Source organism: Pan paniscus, chromosome 5 (assembly GCF_029289425.2).
Source record: "Pan paniscus chromosome 5, NHGRI_mPanPan1-v2.0_pri, whole genome shotgun sequence".
NCBI lineage: Eukaryota > Metazoa > Chordata > Mammalia > Primates > Hominidae > Pan > Pan paniscus.
This window is the reverse complement of record NC_073254.2, coordinates 165342352-165362937: the sequence shown is the minus strand read 5'-3', so window position 1 is coordinate 165362937 and position 20586 is coordinate 165342352.

Genomic DNA, 20586 nt, shown 5'->3' with positions numbered 1-20586 from the left:
CCGTTTGACTCTTTTCGTTGACAAATTTATTTACTCTTTGTTTCTTTCCTAATTAACTTATGCATTTATTTTTAAAATTAGCTTTATTTCAGTTTTCTTTTATAATTATTTAATTATTTTATTTCATTTTTTATTGATGCAGACACTTAAAATGATTAATTTGTCTTTGAGCATCTCTTTAACTGCAATAAACAGGGTACAGATCTTAGTGTTCAACTTACAACAAAATTCTTTTTTTAAAAAATACATGATTTTTACATGTAAATTAAAAAATAAATTAATTAAAATAAAAAACAAATTTCAGAATCTTTCTAATGTATTTTCCTTTTGTCATTATACATCATAGACTTGCCTTATTCTTTTCTATATCTGCCTAATATTCCATTCTCCAATTAGTTGACATTCATTTTTATTTTCATGGCCTTTTTTTTTTTTTTTTTTTGCAAGTATGAGCATTGCGGCAATAAACATCTTTGGATATATTCCGTATACATGAGAGATTTGTTTATCAGTTGGTGGTTTTTTTTCTATGCATTAGAGTTCAAGGAGTAGGATTTCTGAGTTGAATGGTATATGTAATTACAGTTTTAATAAATACTGCCAAATTGCTTTTTAAAAAGATTATTCCTGGCCGGGCATGGTGGCTCATGCCTGTCATCTCAGCACTTTGGGAGGCCGAGGGGGGTGGATCACCTGAGGTCAGGAGTTCAGGACAAGCCTGGTCAACATGGTGAAACCCTGTCTCTACAAAAATACGAAAATTAGCCAGGAGTGGTGGCATGCACCTGTAATCTCAGCTACTCAGGAGGCTGAGGCCGGATAATTGCTTGAACCCAGGAGGGAGAGGTTACAGATCACGCTACAGTGAGCCCAAATCACGCTACAGTGAGCCCAAATCACGCCACTGTGCTCCAGCCTGGGTGTCAGAGTGAGACTCAGTCTCAAAAAAAGAAAAAAAGATTATTCCTGATATCCTTACCACATTTTAATGTCTTTTGGATCTGTAATGATGTCTTCTTTTTCATTCCTCATATTGGTGATTGGTAATTTTGTTCTGTCAGGCCTCTGAGCCCAAGCTAAGCCATCATATCCCTTATGACCTGCATGTATATATCCAGATGGCCTGAAGTAACTGAAGATCCACAAAAGAAGTGAAAATAGCCTTAACTGTTGACATTCCACCATTGTGATTTGTTTCTGCCCCACCCTAACTGATCAATGTACTTTGTAATCTCCCCCACCCTTAAGATTCTTTGTAATTCTCCCCACCCTTGAGAATGTACTTTGTGAGATCCACCCCCTGCTCGCAAAACATTGCTCCTAACTCCACCGCCTATCCCAAAACCTATAAGAACTAATGATAATCCACCACCCTTTGCTGACTCTCTTTTCGGACTCAGCCCCCCTGCACCCAGGTGAAATAAAGAGCCTTGTTGCTCACACAAAGCCTGTTTGGTGGTCTCTTCACAGGGACGTGTGAGACATTCTCTTTATTTCTTTATCAGTTTTGCTAGTTTATTGGTTATATTCATCTTTTCAGAAAATACTTTTTGGCTGTAGTAATTTTCTCTCTTGTACAATTGGTTTTTATATTATGGAGTTTTACTCTTTTTTTTCCTTCAATTTTTAAGTTTAGTGGTACATGTGCAAGATGCGCAGATTTGTTACACAGGTAAACAAGTGCCATGGTGGTTTGCTGCACAGATCATCCCATCATCTAGTTAATAAGCCCAGCATCCATTAGCTATTCTTCCTGATGCTCCCCCTTCCTGTGCACCCCTCCTCTAACAGGCCCCAGTATGTGTTGTTCCCCACCTCATGTGTCCATGTGTTCTCATCATTCAGCTCCCACTTATAAGTGAGAACATACCGTGTCTGGTTTTCTGTTCCTGTGTTAGTTTGCTGAGGATAATTGCTTCCAACTACATTCACGTCCTAAAATTCTTTCATTTTAAATTGTGCTCCCTCTTTGACATGAGGGTTGCTTAAAAGGTTTTTGTTGTTGTTGTTTTGTTTGTTTTTTTAGTTCCACCTGGACTCATATTTTTGTTTCTTAGTTTTGTAATTAAATGCTAATTTTAGTTAATGGAAAACAGAGAATAGCATCTGTGTATTCCTACTTTTTAGATTCATCAAGATTTTCTTTGTGCCCTCACACAGGTTCAGATTTTATGATTGTTCTATGGTCACTTAATAAAATGTATGTATTTTCAATTTTCTGAGTTTAAAATTAAGTTTTTATCAATCAGATATGACTGATTAAATATGTTATTAAGCCTTTTGTGCTTGTTATTTTTTTCCACTTTTTAAATCATTAACCAAGATAAATAAATTAAAGTTGGGGCAACTAGTCTGTTTCTAATTCTTCCTCCTTATGTTGCCTGAAATTTTGATTTATGAATCTTGATGCTATGTTACTTGGTGCAAACATATTCAAAAGCATTAGGTCTTCATTTTGAACAGAATGTTAACATCGTCATGTGTCCTTTTTTGTGCAGTTTAATGCTTTTTGGCCTAAACTCCACCTTTTCTGCTATTAACATTCTTTAAATTTTTATTTATTTTTCTAAAGCTTTATCTTATGAGTATCTGCTATAAAAAGCAGCAGAGTTTTCTTTTTGAAACAATTTGGGTTCCCTCCTTTTTTTAAAGCGACTGTTTCAATCATGATTTGAGCAGAAAAATTAAAATCATTCTATGCATTTTAATTAGAGAGAATTAAAGGTTTACACACCCACTGGAACCATTGAAAAAGACATTGTCAGCATGCTATCTTAAGAAAATCTGGAAGCACGGATATCACAATCAATGATTCCAGCTGTCTGCAACACCAAAGTGGTTGATTCTTAGGAGAAATCCCAAAGAGAAATGAACACCAATTTTCTCAGTTGCCTACACACAGAAGGTGTAATCTCAGTTGATTTCTCACAGCACATGTTTCTCAGGAAGGCCCAGAAACTACCCCTGATGATCTGATTTGCCCGCTGAAGGTTTGGCAAAGGTCTTACTAGGACATCTAGTCAGTAAGTTTTAGTCAGTGTGATATCATCTATGTATTGGGCCAGCAGACTCTCCTGTGGGATAGCAAGCTGATCAAAGAAAGTGAAAATATCGTTCCATTGTCTTCAAGCTCCTTTTATTTCCATCAAGAAATTTGTTGTCATATCCTTTGTAGGTTATTTCACTTTCCACTTTGCCTGCCTTTTAAGTTCTTCTCTTTATCAAAATTTATTGTTCTACAGTTTCAACATCATGTGTCTTGGCACAGATTTCTTTTGTTTCATCCTGCTTAGGGTACATTAGAATTTCTCAATCACAGTAACACTCTCAACATTTGCCTCGGAACAACTAGGTCTTTGCAATTTAAAAAAAAATTATGTTAAGTTCAGGGGTACATGTGCAGGTTTGTTACACAGGTAAACTTGTGTCATGGGAGTTTGTTGTACAGATTATTTCATCATGCAGGTATTAAACCTAGTACTCATTACTTACTTTTCCTGATCCTCTCTGTCCTCCCACTCTCCACGATCACCAATAGGCTGCAGTGTGTGTTGTTCCCCTCTGTGTGTCCATATATTCTCATCATTTAGCTTCCACTTATAAGTGAGAACATGTGGTATTTGGTTTTCTGTTCCTGTGTTAGTTTGCCAAGAATAATGGTTTCCAGCTCCATCTGTGTCCCTCCAAAGGACATGATCTCATTCTTTTTATGGCTGCATAGTATTCTGTGGTATATATGTACCACATTTTCAGTTTTTTTGTGTGTTCACTGTTTCAAACTCTGGATTCAGCCCACTATTTTTTTCAGGGAGAGGGAGGAAATATAAATTTATCTTTTTTTCTTGAGAAACCAAAACACAATACAAAGTTTATTATATCCAGCATCTAGTTAGTTATATTTTATTGAGAGGCCTTCAGAGTGCTGTCAATTGAAAATATTTAGCTCAGACTGTCTATCATAAATTCCATGTCTGAAATAACTATATTTGTTAAAATAATGTAGGGTTCTTAATTATTGAAAACATCATCAAAACACTTCATATTTTTAAAATGGAAAGTCTATAACTACACTCGTAATAAATGCATAATTTGTAGACATTAAAAGTGTTGTCTTCCTTTAACCACTATCCTGGAGTTAGATTCTGATTCTTCCTGTTTTGCTCCTCAATGCTGGAAACATTCTGAAGCATTTACCTTGTTCAAGAGTTATATATTCTAAATTTCATGCTCTTTTCCTGAATTATGTATATATGAATATATATATATTATTATATATAATGATGCTAATTTACTATGAATATATATAGATAGTAATATATATTCATGGTGTATATGTATATATACTACTCATAATATATACATACACATATATATCTTATATACTATGAATATATATATTCATAGTAATATATATTCACAGTGTATATGTATATATACACACTACTCATAATATATATATACATACATATATATCTTATAGTAAATTATTTAGCATCATTCATGAGTAATTTGATGCTTCCTCCTTTAATGTTTTGGACCAAGAGATGATGCTATCATAGGTATGCAGTGAAACATGGTCTTGAGAGTCAAAGAAAAACAAAAGGAAAAAACCAACTCGGTGTATTGATAGCTTTAGAAAATCTAAGTGAAATGGTGCATTTGCCACCATTAACATTACTGTAATCAGAGCTTCATTTCTGGACTGGCCCATATCCACAGGAGTAAGAAGTTTTAGAAAAGATTCACTCCAATTCTTTTTGCCAATCTTCTTAAACATTATCAAAAAGATAGTGTATCATTGCTTTCTTTTTGAAAGTGATGTGTACCCTATTTTAGTTAAAGGTTTATCCTCTGTAAAATCAATCAAGTATTGATTTTATATATATGCAATTATGTATATATGCAATCTAGAATTTCTATTACCCATTTTATTCCAGATGCTAAATTCTTGTTGTATCATATTCACCTACTCATTATTTTCATAAAGATGGCAAATATAAATATTATTGATTACGATTTTCCACAAGGCAAACATGAAGCGGGGAGTGATCAATTGTCCTATTCAAAACAATTAGTTGTTAAGCCAGGTTAAGAACCTAAGGCTGTCTTTAATTTTACCCAAGAGTTTGTTTTCTAAAACCTCTTAAAATATAACCAACCCAGAGAAGCCTAAACATTCTAAAGGCTGTCATCCAAAACATTAAAGGTTCCTATCACAGCCCTGGTTTTATAAACTCATTTTGCTAATTTCAGGCTGCATTTTTTCTGGATGTTTCTAAGGGATTTTTTGCCAGTTTCATAACCAAGAGAATGGGTGAGTGAAAAGAAAAAATATACTCAAATTTCTTCTTTACCACAAGGGTCTAAGCAATGGTTGCAAACTTAATGCAGTGAGCCGTCATTCCACCAAGTCCTTTTTGTCTGCTTGTTTCAGCTGGGCTTCACCTCAGGTGCCACACTGCTCTTTGGTCCTTCCTCTGCCCCTCTTCTGCAGACTGCAGAACTTGCTTCACTGCAAACCACAACTTATCCACACATCCCCTATTCCGTCTCTGCCCTGGAATCTACTCCACGAGTTTAAGTACTGTCTTATTTTACCCTCACAAAGTTTCATGTGGTTCTTCTTGTTATTATTAATTATTATTATTATTATTATTGTTTCCATTTTATAGACAAGGAAATTGAAGCTCAGGGAAATAAAGTCACTTGGCCTAAGCCACTCAGCTTGTAAGTAAAAGAGACAGAGTTTGGAACAGATTTGTTTGAGTTCAAAGGCTCACTTCTTTACCCCTAGGCCATTGTGTTAGTCTATTCTCACGCTGCTGGATAAAGACATACCAGAGACTGGGTAATTTATAAAGAAAAAGAGGTTTAATGGACTCATAGTTCCATGTGGCTGAAAAGGCCTCACAATCATGATGGAAGGTGAAAGGCACGTCTTACATGGTAGCAGACAAGACAGAATGAGAGCCAAGCAAAAGAGGAAACCCCTTATAAAACAATCAGATCTCATGAGACTTATTGACTACCATGAGAACAGTATGGGGGAAACCACCTCCATGATTCAATTATCTCCTACCAGGTCCCTTCCACAACACATGGGAATTATAGGAGCTACAATTTAAGATGAGATTTGGTGGGGATACAGCCAAACCTTATCAGCCATACACATTCTCATCTTTGCCTGATGTCTATGGATGAAGCTGGAAAGCTATTCTGGGAAATATCATCCAATGTCCCACCTGTAGTTCTCCGCAAAGCCCTGCTTGTCCTGAGGCAGGGCTGGCTTTCGTCTGACTCTGGTTGAGTTCCTAGGGAATCTTTCCCCATAGGGCCTATGTTTTCTCCTCCCAGGGTTATTTTGTCTCTTGTGCATGTGAATGTGTGTGGGTTACTGTTGTGCTCGTACCTGTCTAACTGCTGTTTGACTGTTCTTTATAGGATAAAATTAGGCCAATGCCTTGTCATTAAACTTTCTCTGAAAGACTTAGAAAGTCTCAGGCGGAAGGTTCTTCCAGGAAGGGCACTTAAAAAGATTACAGGACCGCAAATAACTCAATAAATTAAACACCCTTGCATATAAATGCAACCCTGGCTTTTATATGATACATTGCTAATAGACTAGAAGATTCTTCGGGGCAAGATCTGGGTCTAATTGTTGAATGTTCCTCATATATTCTATGCATCATAATGATACAGGAGGGGGGCAAGGAAGTGCTGGGTAAAGAAAGGTGGGGTCCCAGGCAAGGGTTCCACCCTCAGGCCTGTGCCCACAGACCTAGGTGAGGACAGGCACTCCTGTTTTTATGCCCAAATATTGCATTTTCCAAGATCACTCTGGCCCGCCATGCCCCCAATCCTGTGCCTATAAAAGCCCCGAGACCCTAGCAGGCACAGACACAAGCAGCTGGACATCGAGAAGAACACACGGGCAGAACACACCGGCACACACCAGCAGACACCAGCAGGTCATCTACAGTGGTGCCATGTGAAGTTCAGCCAGAGGAGAGCGCCACTACTGGGTGGCCTGACTCCAGGGGAAGACCACTTTCCCACTCCATCCAGCTTCTGTCTTCCTCATCCACCTCCCTGAGAGCTATTACCACTCAATAAAAACCTCGCACCTATCCTCCAAGCCCCTGAGTGATTCGATTTTTCCGGTACACTAAGGCAAGAACCCTGGGAAAGCCCTCTGTCCTTGCAATAAGGCAGAGGGTCTAATTGAGCTGATTAACACAAGCGGCCTGAGGACAGCTAAGCTGAAAGAGCATGCTGCACTATAACACAGGCCCACTGGGGCTTCGGGAGCTGTTAACACTCAACCCTTGATGCTGCCGTGGGGTCGCCCACACGCCACCTTGTCTTATTCTCTGTTCCACAAACTTTCAGAGACAGAAAACTGGGGCCCAGGGGTGAGACTGGTTTGAGAGATTTGTACAATGTATTTTTTTTTCCATAAATAAATGCTCAACAGGTAAAAATTAGGAGCTTTCAAATAAAAATCTAAATTTTAAACACTTCTTGCAATGTCAAGAGATCAAACAGCCCTGGACCCCTGTGTCTGCCTAGCAGCCATAAGCTGGAGTGAAAAACAACTGTCTCTTGCAGGGGGTATGAGCTTCCTGTGTCTCTATCTCTTCTTGTGAAATTGCAAGCACTGAGGACAAAACTCATTGCTGGTAACTTTGACACACTATTGTTTTTCTTCTAGCAGAGTTAAAAGGCCAGTAAAATAATTCATAGCATCATTTCTTTATCCAAGGTGGGGAAATCAAAGACTGTGTTTCAAGAAAAATTGTTGTGAACATATTTTTTTGCAAAGATGAAGACTATTCCTACGAGTTTTATATAAAGAATGTTTGTGATCAAAGAAAAAACCTAAGATACCCTGAAAAATAATTTATGGTAAAAACTGTAAAAATATGTTGAAGACATGCTTATTTAAAAACAATAAAAAATGAACAATATTTAAAATATTTTGTTTTTCAAAGTGATGTTGCTGTGAAACGCAATAATGATGTGTGAGGGCAATTTTGTTTTTCATCTTGAGACCCTGGTCTGGAGGTTTGGACTTCATTAGCCTGTTTGGAAAATGTTTATCATTTAATTTTATTACAATAGTAATTCTGTTATATGAAATTAACATTTTGGAGCTACTGTTTGTGATACAAAGTTGTATAAAATACACCCTCTGCCCTCAAGCAACTCTCTAGATGTTGACTCATTCATTATTTCAGAAAACATTTATTGAGTCCTGAGGGTCAAACACTGGGCTAAACTGGTGATGCCAAGATGAATTATAGAGTCTCATCTCATAAGAAGCTTATAGTCAAATTGGAGAGGCTTATAAGTAAGCAAGTACAGTATAGTGTGGCAGTGGGTGGGCTCAGGGCACAGTGGGATCTTACAGTGGAAAGAGTGAAGAAGCAGGGGCACAGCATGGGAAGGGAATGAGAAACAGAGCCAGGTAATCTGTTGGGAGTTAATTCTCCGTGGGGTAACATGTTGTCCTGCACATCTTGCAAGCTGTCCTGCACATCTTGCAAGCAGAGGCACAGAGTGTCTTTTACTCTGGAGAATCTTTTCAAGGAAGCCTGTACAGCAAATAGCCTTGGAAGACAGAGATGTCTCTCTGCAGAGCAAAGGGCGGGCATTCTTACCATCCTCTATAACAAAGGTAATGTCTCCCTCTGGAGACTATCCATCATAAGATTTGAGTTCCTTCAGCTCAGGGTTCTTCTCCTATATTACAACCCATTGAGTATGTCATCTGGGCCTGTCCACATTGCCTCCATGGGGTCTGAAGGCAAGGGGAACTGATGCAAATATGTTGATCCTTCTGCTGCTCCCCTTGCCATGAATAATAATGTTCTTTGTCTCTGACCCAGGAGTCTCACTTCTGCCAGCATTCATGAAACGGTAGCAGACTAATTTCTTAGGTTATAAGCTGAGTACAATCTCAGACTCTTCACAGTTCTTTGTATAGCCTGTTGGCAGAATTTTTTCTTGTTTATCCAAAATCTTGTGTATCTAGGTTGGGGGAGGGATGTATTTGTTTATTGGAGTTAACAAACAAAATAGATTGTGAAAAGGTGCTTCGAGAAAATAGAGTCAAAGACCCTTCTTATCATTGCTCACATTTCTGTGCAGGTGAAATATAGGAAACGTAAACATCAAAGAGAGTCTAGAGGGAAATAGAAGGAAAGTTTTCACAAAACAGCAGCATGTGACCTAAGATAGTTGTGGTGCATTAGAGACATAATTATTACTGCTCACCATCTAGGGACTGGGTCACGAAATAGGAACTTCAAGCTTTTTCTAATTTAATTTTTTGGTTTTACCAGTTAGTGGCAGTACGTTAGCTGCCTGATTCCCATAGTCCTACCTTGCAGGTCCCTGCACATCTTCATCCCTCTTCCAGCTCCAGCCAGACAGCGCCAGCTCCTTATCTGTGACCTCTGAATGGTGCTGTGCAAGGTCACTTCTCTGTCATGCTTACTTCTGAGCCTTGGTGAATTATTTCCGTACATTATGTCATTATAACTGGGGGGTTTCCTTTTTAGTGCCTGTTTATGGTGGAACTTGTTAGCATGCTTAAACCTGTTAAAGAACCAAAAATAGCTACACCTCTTGAGCAGTTACATTCTGAAGCTGGTTTAGGTTTTATGTAACTGCTCTCTCTTTCTTGAATGTGTCTATTTCTGCCTCAAACTTTTCCTGTTCATAAAAAGCATAGCTATTTTGATTGGATTTGCATTTGTTCTGTCACGCAGAAGCACACTGACATCCCTCAGGGGCAATGCTGGATTCACAGTCAAATGAGCACGTTCTTCTTCCTCTCCCTAGCATTTCATCTCTGTAAGAAAGTGACCAGCCACTAGAATAGTAGCATCATTAGAACAGCCACACTTATCACAGAGATGTTTTAAAACAGACAAATTAAAACAAGTCAGGAGAAGGTGGCTAATCCAATTAATTAGGAAGAGATAACTTCCAGCAGAAGAAGGCAAAGTGGGAGACTCACCATGAGGCTTAGCGCAGCCGTGCTCTGTGAAACATAGATGTGCAACGGCCTATGTTTTTCACAGCCATCCTGCTTCTCTTCAGACAGGCATCAATCAATAGCCTATAAAACAGGTTTTATTTTTTCTGTCTGTCCTTTTTCAGGTGAATGTGTGGGTGTGGTGGTTGAGGTGGAGGTGGAGGAGGGGATTTATTAAAGAAAAAAGACCAGAGGGGTGAGAGGGTAGAATTTATTAGAAATGGTACAAGTAAACAAAGTTTAATGGGAACAGTTTATGATTGACTGAAACAAACAGTGAAAGAGGGAGTGGAGATTACATCTCGGACACCAGGCTGGGTTTGGAAGACCAATCCAGGCAGGGTGATGCCAGATGTCATGCTTTCCATGAGAGTCTTTTTAAAATTTCTTTTTAAACCTCTATTTTTGCAGATATTGGCATTGCTCTACTCTGGAAAGACTTTAAAAGTCCACTCAACTACAGCTCTTTCTTCATTTTTTTTCTCTCTCTGCTTGCTAAATTAACACCAAGCTCACAGGCCCAGATTATCTTTGCCTAAAGGAAGGCAGCACTTGTGTGCTCTGTGAGATGGCAGTTTATCAGCCCAGTTGAAATGCAGTCTTTTAGGATTTGTGCTGTTTTTCTCAAGCTCTGTGCTAATCCTCCTGTTATCATCTCTGTCAGGTTTGTTGATGATAATCAGTTTTCCATCAAAAGTAGGCATATCTGAACACAAGTAGCTAAGCTTACATCCAATGATGAGTTCTTTCATTTGCATACAGCTAAACCTAATAAAGTTTTAAACTATGAGTCACCTTTTATTAAGGATAAAAGCCATCTGTCAACTTCCATCTATGTATTTGCCAATTTTGATGCAAGAACCATTGATACACTCTATTTAGTTTCATAAGCAAGAAAATGCAAGTCAAAAACTCCTGGTGATTTGTTTACTGGTCAGTGATGCAGCCAGAATCAGACTCAAGTACTCAGTGAAATGTCTATATGGGGAGTCACCAAGAACTTAAAAATATTTAGGTTGGTGCAAAAGTAATTGCCGTTTTTGCCATTCAAAATAATGGTAAAACCACAATCGTTTTGCACCAACCTAATATCTTTCCCTCAGTGTTCACTCACAGGCTTTGGTATGAACATACACACTTTGACTCCACTAATTTTGAATTTGTGACAAAAGTAATATAGGTAAAGACAGAATTTAGACAGTGAAGTATCAAGCTAGAGAAATTGTTTCCCCTTTTTTTCTAGGAAAAGCGATTTTGAAAGAAACACTTTGATAGACAAGTAAAGGTAAAGAATAGGATCCTGCAGTCTGCTCAGGCTTTAAAGGATGATTTCTAAATATTGTGCATTAGGCAAAGAGAAGACTTTGTTACCCTCCTTGGGAAGAAAAAAAGAGGAAAGGGAGGAAAAAAAGAGGGAGAGACTTTAGCCATTGACATGGTAAACGGCTGTGCTTTGAAAAAATGTGCTTATTTCTTATGACTCTCCCTGTTTGGTCACTGTAGCCAAACTCAAAATACTTTGTGTGGATAGAATTTTATTGAAACTGGGGAGCTATTTAAATCGTTTGTCCAGGCAGATTGATCTACAGTGAAGGATGCTGCTCTCATTGAGCACACATTTAAGACAGGATAGAGATAAATACATTAACAAATATATAAACAATACAATTTAATAGAGCGATAAAAGTTTCAAAGAAAGAAACACCTGGATAATGAAAGACAGTTGACTAGCATTGGGCTGGCTAGAGATGGTGAGGAAATGACTCTCTAAGGAGGTGACATTTATGCAGAGGCAAGCAGATACCCCTCCTTCTTCCAAATTCACACATATTCAAATATTTTGCTAGTTGATTGTAGAGAATAAAAGACGAAATGACAGTTCTAATGTGCAAGGAGCTCACAAACTAAGAGGAGAAACAAAATACAACAAAATGAAAGGCATTTAATACAGTTCTATAAACTCATTCAGAAATAACGCTTCAACATTAATCCAGCTGGAATTAATCTCTATGAGAATTGGAAGCATGACTGGCTAGCTCTATGTTAACATCTCTCTGGACAAAGGAGAGTGTGTCAGTCAAGTCTCTTGGTTGCAAACTTCCGAGTCCAACTCAAGCTTGCTTAACTGAAATGGGGAATTATTGAGGGAACATAAAGGGGCTGTCAGAAGTGGTGGAAAAAATGATGGCAAGTCTGGGAAGACAGACAGGAAACAAGATGGTTCCTAAGACCATGCAGCAGCAAAAATCTGACCAAGAAGCCACCAGATCATCATTTCTCTAAGCCACAACTGCTTCTGGGGACACTGCCTCCATGAATGAATGAACCTCAGCCTGGCAGAGTCATTCATAGACTGTCTCACATCAATCAAACCAATTCTGACAGTCCTGTGCACTTTGGATCACTCCCACAAGCTTCAAAGTCTCAGGCAGGTATATCCCATCAGCCAAGCTAAAAGACAGTTCATTTTCCAGGTCTCAAGGGGAAGGGAGAGGGCAAGCCTGGCTGGTTTCCTTTGGTTTCCACAGTGAGAAATGAAACTCCCTATTCTACTAAGACTTGCACAAGGGAGTTCCCTTGAAACAAGAAAGAGGATTGAAGTTTGGGTAGGAAAAATGTCAAATATTCCAAAATATGTTACTATGGTTGGCTCCCTAGCTGCATTTTCCCCTTCATCCCCATACTAATACTTTAAAATAAGAAGCTCTTGTCTAATGTAACTATTCTTTGTATTGTCAAAAATTGCAGCCACCCAACTCCAGGACTAGAATCCCTTCCATCTCTAGACCTGTCCCAACTTCACTTCAACAGTCTCTAATACAGAGCCACTCTGTGCCACCAGGTCTCCCTAGGCCAACAGCATTATCATCATCTGGGAACTGGTTAGAAATGGAAATTCTCCAACCACAACCCATCCCTAATGCATTGCAACCTTTGCACATAGGGCTTAGCCATCTGAATTTTAAGAAGCCCGCTGGGTGATTCCAAGTTTTATTCTGGAAGGATCTTGGTCTTTGTTGGTCCATTTTTGTATAACTAGTAGTCTTCTGTTAGCTTTTTCCATTGAACACAGTAGGACTAGTACCCCAGAGGCTTTCTCAGTTCCGTAAATCCTCCCTCCATTCCCCTTGGTGAAACAGTCATCTTTGGCCACCTAATAGTTAAGTTTAGTTCTTATTTTATTTAAGATTAAAATTTTATCGTTCACTTTTTTTTTCCCATAGCATGAGCTTCGTAATGACTGTCAGCCGTCTGTGTTGGACACTTTGATGCACTGTCCCAATCTCTCTTCTGGAATAAAAGACCCAAAAATCTAGCTGCTTTGGGGATTGCCTCCACTAAAGAGAGCCATCTCACTGGACTTCACACCCCTTTCAGGGTGGTCCACATCCAATAACTGATTGCCTCACAGGTGTAAAGGACTGACCCTGTTCTTACCCAATTTAGGGCAATGTTAAAGGATCAACCGAGCTTAGCTACCTATAGGGCCAGCTGAGGCTTCTTTTGAAGCTACAACACAGTGTGACTTTCCCCTCTGCCAGGTCCTGCTTCCTATTCTTTCCCTTCCACAGGTGTGGCTTTCCAGAACACTCCCTGATAAACCTGTATGCTAAGCCCCATCTCATATTCTGTTTCCTGGGGAAACCCACCTGCAAAACCATTTCATTCCAAATCTAAGGAATAATTGTTGTATCCACTGGGAGAAACAATTCTTCCTTGAATATTAACACTCCAAAAATCCAGAAATCCAAAGTTGCAAGAATAGGAAGTAAATATTTTGTGAGTGGATCATTGTTTTCTGAACACATTTATTCTGACATGAAACTGACTACTCCATACTTTGCTGGTTCAGAGCATCTAACACATCCAGCAGTTCTGCACCACCATCTCTCATGACATTGTCTCCAAGCTGGCATCATAATAAAAATGGCAATCATTCTTTCTCTCATTTTGCTAGGGCCAGCTGTTTCTGGATACAGAATCAAACCGTTGACTGACTTTGTTGATGTCTTAATAGAAAGCAGGACATTGTTTCTTATCAAGATTTATATCAAGAGGGATTCTTTCCAAATAAAAAAGTTGTTTGAATGCTACACAACTAAAATATTGACATAGGGCTATGGAGACTTCCAGCTGGATGGCAAGGAATTATACGGGATGGGGAAAATAAACTCCAGATGGGAAAAATAGGAGCAACATTGCATGTAGCTGGCTAAGCATTAGATAGGTGCATAAAATGGAAGGTAGTCTGGTTTGTCACAAGATTGAAAGTAAACTTTATAAATACTGTCAGTGATTCAGACATGTCCATCAATATACAAATATTTGATGCACCAGTTAATTACTGTCACACATTTAAAAAATGGGGTCTTGGGCATTCAATTTCCAGTGAGCACAATTTAAATTAATTTATATGCCCTAAGGTAAAAAAAAACACTTTATTTGAAATATTAGATAAGTTTGACTTTCATAATTGAGATGACTCTTCTCCCTAGTTAGACTAATAAGTGAATGTTCTGTACATGTTGCATTCCATGGGTCATGAGTGACTATTTGGACCTTATCCAAAGTAGGATGATTAGAATCACTCAAAATTAATCTGTTAACTGATTTTTTTTCATGTGCATAGGAATGCAAATGTCAACTTGTGTCTGGCAGCCTAGTAGACTAATTTGAACTATTTGAATAGTTATGAAAACTTTATTTCAGAAATTTTAAAAATTTCTGACATTTTTTAGGTAAAAAAAAAAACAAAACTATTAGGTAAAAGTTTCCCATATAAACAGAATTTATTTGACTTCTTGACTTGACAGAAACACAAACTAACAGTATCTGTAAAGATTTTTCATATATATGTGAACTGTATACACTCATACATATACATACTTAACACTCATAAGAGTAAGATCAGGGAAATCACTCCAAAGTCCATATACTTATGCTTTGTTACAAAGATCAGATTCTTCAAGTGAAGAACACCGTGGGAATCAGTGGAAACTCTGTGCAAAGGTAAAAGAAAGCATCATGTATTATAAAACTACAAGAGATTTAGTGTGGCTGGAAAATGATTTATACGTGAGTACAGCAAGAAATAGGGTTAGAAATGAACAAGGATCAGGTCACAATGGGCGTTTTATGTCATCCCAAGGAGCTTAGATTGTGTCCTTCACTTCAGGACCACAACCTCCTAAAACATTAACTTTAAACTGGAACCATAATTAAATTTCTAATCATCATTCCTTTTATTCTATCAAGACCAACAGCCTCTGGGTAGAGGGAGAAAAAAATCATCAAATCCCTAAATTCAGCTAATGATTAAGCATTTCACAGTGTTCAAGTAATAAGAAATGTTTTTTAAAATAATTTTGTTTTAAATGATAATATGCATACAAGGGAACAGTTTGTAATTTCCCCATACCACAAGCCTTGTTTTCAGCATGCAGGAGTTGTGTGAATCAATGAGTCCATCAAGGTAAAAGCAGACCCAGGCTGGTGCTTCAGATTTCATCATCAAGCCCTGGCTGCTGCCTCCCCTGTAACTTCTTCAGCCAGCATCCTGATAGCCATTATTTCCCCAGAAATGTCCTCCGGCTTGCTTATCCAGGAGGGCTGCCTTTCTACATTTATTAATGCTCTCCGTCATGTAAGACATTTCCTGCCCAAGGTCTTTTCAGAGTCTGCAAATACGCCTGGAAGATTAACTGCTTTCCCCAATAACAAAAAGCACTGGGCTAGCGTGTGGGTGCTTGGGGCAAAGAGAAACAAAGAGAGAGAATTCCTTAGGGAAGAGAAAGTGTCATAGACAGGAAACATTTTGGAAATATCTCAGAAAAGAAAACTTCACAAAGTTGCCTATGGCTGACATCATCTAATTATCTATAAATATAAATCCTTTGCTGATGAAAAATGAAAAGAGAAAGAAAAAGGCAAAGTGCATTAAATCTACCTGAGGCACATGGATTCTCATTAAGAATGAAGAGGTTTCCTTAGGGGCTGAGACTCATGAACCAGTGGTTATTTTCATGATCACTGTATTTGAACAACTGCATTCTTGCTTCCTGATTTTTGTTTTGGTTTTCAAATAATGCTCTCAGAAATCTAAAATGCATGCTAAAGTCTAAGAGGGATGCATGATTTATTCATTATATCTACTGTTATGACCAAACTACTCTAGTTCTTCTCACAGAGGCAATAATATTCTTAACAACAATCAAATTAATAGAGGAAAATGGTAAGAAATCACTATTTAAAAATATAGTTTATTCCCAAAGAAAGTGTCTCAAGTGTGTGTGAATATATAATTACTCACCTGGCCAGATTGCCCATAAGATGTGTGGTGCAAATTAAGAAAATGACATCTCTAATGAGATAAACTCCCTGACCTTAGCATTTTCATTGAGAAGGTTTTGCTAGTAAAATTCTTATTGATGGAGTTTATATGGCTTTACCAGGCCAAATTTGATGATATTCATATCATTAAAAGTTTAGAGTGATTGCTCTGTCGTTAGACCTAGAATTGTTATGAGGCAATGATAGAAAATGCAGAGAAGAACACTTAGTAGACTTGATGTAATCATAAATTTTCAATGTCCCTCTCCTCTCTGTTGGGATGTAGAATTGAAAACCGTTTTCTGGGCTGGGTGCGGTGGCTCACGCCTGTAATTCCAGCAATTTGGGAGGCCGAGGTGGGTGGATCACCTGAGGTTAGGAGTTCAAGACCAGCCTGGCCAACTTGGTGAAACCTCGTCTGTACTAAAAATACAAAACATTAGCTGGGCATAGTGGTGGGTGCCTGTAATCCCAGCTACTCAGGAGGCTGAGGCAGGAGAATCGCTTGAACCCGGGAGGCGGAGGTTGCAGTGAGCCGAGATCACGCCATCATACTGCATCCTGGACAACAAGAGCAAAACTCTGTCTCAAAAACAAAACAAAACCAACCAACAAACAAAAACAACAACAACAAAAAAGGAAAACCATTTTCCTTGCATAATTTAATTAACCTGTCACTTTATTTTGGAGGCTTGCTAATTCACGATCCAAAAGGATTAATTTATGGAGCATCATGAGAACAAAGGTTAGTTGATGAATAGAATAGAATTAAGCAGCCTAAGAATAATATAGGAATAAAATTATTTCTGAATTGACATCAATTATAAAATGAGTTCAAGAGAATATTTACTACTAAAGCTGGAAAGTCTGTGGTTTATTGACCTGAATTTTTTTATCTGACTAGAGCTTCCTGTTACTTCTTACAGAAGAATTAAAATAATATTAGAAATAGTAATAGTAATCCTTTAATAGTGCTGATTATTTAACAGATATAATGCAAATTTCCATATATATTTTTCTATTATATAGTATATATATTATTCCATTTTATATTCTCACAGAAAGTCACCAAATAAAAATTATTAATGATGATCAAACTACGTTCAGGGAATGCTATCATTCCAACTTAGTTTGCAAAATTTGTTATGATACAAAAAAGATGAAAGTGTGTGCATAGGAATGGCAAAACAACCACATTTGGCTTTGGGAGACTCTATTCTCCAAAATACTTTAAGGACTAAAATTTGACTGAGAATGTCTTAAATATCAGCCTCTTGAACATTAGCTAAGAGATACCTTCTTTTAGAATATTAGAAAGTTATCTTAGAAAATATAAGAACACATGTCTTTTATTTTATTTATTTATTTTTTTGAGATGGAGTCTTGCTCTGTCACCCAGGATGGAGTGCAGTGGCGCGATCTCGGCTCACTGCAAGCTCAGCCTCCCGGGTTCATGCCATTCTCCTGCCTCAGCCTCCTGAGTAGCTGGGACCACAGGTGCCCACCACCACGCCCGGCTAATTTTGTTGTATTTTTAGTAGAGACAGGGTTTCACCGTGTTAGCCAGGATGGTCTCCATCTCCTGATCTCGTGATCCGCCCGCCTCGGCCGCTGGGATTACAGGTGTGAGCCACTGCGCCCGGCCAAGAACACGTGTCTTTTAGTATTGAGAATATTTATCAGTGAATATTTATAAATTAATATTGAGAACATTTATAAATAAAAGGAGGAGACAGTGGCACATGGAGAGGAAATGTTAGCACGGAGGGAAACAAAGGTGTAACTCTCCTGGTGTTTGAATGGTGGTCCTTTTCTTATTAGGCTTTTGGGGCTGGATTGTGCAGAATGGAAGCTTAGCATTTCAGCAGGAGTTAGCAGAGTGAGAGATGGATGGTGAATGGAGTCCTTTTGCACACTCCAGAAAGTTCCAGGGTTTTTTGGTGTTCTTGCAAGAGGTCATTATGGGTAAAGCTAAGGGGTGAGCTACAGGTAGGTAGCCCACACGGTATGCTAAGGAAATTACTGGGATGGTGATATAGTTTGGCTGTGTCCCCATCCAGATCTCATCTTGAACTGTAGCTCCCATAATCCCCATGTGTCACGGGAGGGACATGGGAGGTAGTTAAATCTTGGGAGTGGGTTTTTCCCATTCTATTCTCATGATAGTGAATAAGTCTCATGAGATCTGATGGTTTTATAAAGGGCAGTTCCCGTGCAAAGGCTCTCTTGCCTGCCAACATGTAAGACGCGACTTTGCTCCTCCTTCGCCTTTCGCCATGATTGTGAGGCCTCCCCAGCCATGTGGAACTGTGAGTCCATTAAACCCCCCCCCCTTTTTTTTTAATAAATTATCCAGTCTCAGGTATTTCTTCATAGCAGTATGAAAGTAAACTAATACAGATGGTTAGCTTTTATTTACGCACAGCGTTTATCATTCTTAGAATTAGGAAATAGACATCCCACCCTTGCCTCCACCTGACACCCACATTACTGGGATCCCCTCTCCTGCCCCCCTAGAGTAGGAGTTTGTGGAACTAACACCGCATGGTCACCAGAAGCCCAGACCCTCCTCATTCAAAACTGTGCTTGGATACCCAAGAATTGGACATTCTCACCCAGTGTCCTAAGCCTGTTTCCAGGGCCCTGTGAGTCTCTTCCAGGGTCTATTCCTCTGAGTATGGGAAACCCACTTATGGGATAGCCTTTGTGCCTAGGAGATAAACAAAGGGGGGCTGTGTGCAGGCATGATGGCAGAGTCAGGGCTTGCAAGCATGTCAGGCACCTCTTGATGTGACAGAAAGCCAAGGGTGAGAAGAAAAGCCTATCCCAGTTAGGGGCTGGGTGCTGGGACACCATAGAGAACATAGAGGTCCTCACCTCTATGTTCCAGCACAGGATTTCAAGAATTCTAAATAAGATTCTGTCCTAGGGCATTATGAAAGTATATTTGTCAAACTAGGAGAATAGAACATATTTTACTCAACAGATTGTGAGCTTGACATGTAACATTTAAATATTCAGACAACAGCTTGTAGACTTCCATTTGTACTCCTGCCCCAGGCCCTGCTGATGTTAAGGGTGGGTGTGCTGAATATTCTAGATGAAAGTGTTTAACTTTATATTGCATGACAGCAGAGGCTCTTTAATGCTTAGCATCTAGTGCAGTGCCTGACATAATAGTAAATACCAATTAATATTTTGGGAATGAAAGACTACATTCTTTTATTATTAATCATATATTATTTATTATTTATTCATCCTATAAGCACAGTGGTGAAAAATTGTATCTCTGGAACACAAGATCCTGGAATGGGAAGAGACAACATTTTCTACAACAACAGAGAGTAGATTATCTGTGTAGATCACTTAGCAATATCTCTGTCACTTAGTGAATCTACATTAAATATTACCGACCCTTATTAATTATACAGTCTATAGATCATGGATTCTGGGTATTTCATCAGTCGACATTCAGTAAGTGTAGCTTGTGTAGTTGCTTTAAAATATGTGATCAATTTTCTGACATCATGAAAGTATGAAAGTACCCATGAAAAGACTTCTTGCCACCTGAATAATTTAGTATTCATCCTAATTGGTGACTTCCAGGACTTGTCAAACTATTTATTTGATTAATGTCTAGAGCAGTGACATCCTCAGAGTATAAATTGTATTTTACGCTATCTTTTAAATGAGAGAGTTTTATTGCCTTCAAATTCTAATCTGCCTATTAATTTTTTCCCCATATTTGATTCTTTTTTGGAGCACTCATCAATTCATACTCGGCCTATGAATCCAAAAGCACTCATTAAGGATTTTTAAACATACTGCATGCTGAGACCATTAAAGGGTTTGATTAAATTACAAGAATACTATATATATTTGCTCAGTGAATATTATTTCTTAAGATAATCTGTCCAAAGGATACAGCATCTATTTATGAGTTTGTCTAAGTTTATCCTTGTATGAAAGAAGGTGACCCTAAAAACAGCTGAGCCATAATTATTTCAGGCCTCTACAAAAAAACAAACAAAAACCACTTGACTGGGTTAGAGTCACATATACTCCTTGCCTTTTAAAAAGTTCAATACCACATTTGCCTATTTGAACAATGTTTCTGTAATAAAACAAGGATTACAATGACTCCCCTACATTTAGTTTCAGAGAAACCCTTGCCTTTCCAGAAACATTTGTAAGGCAGTGTTGAGGAAGAGTTT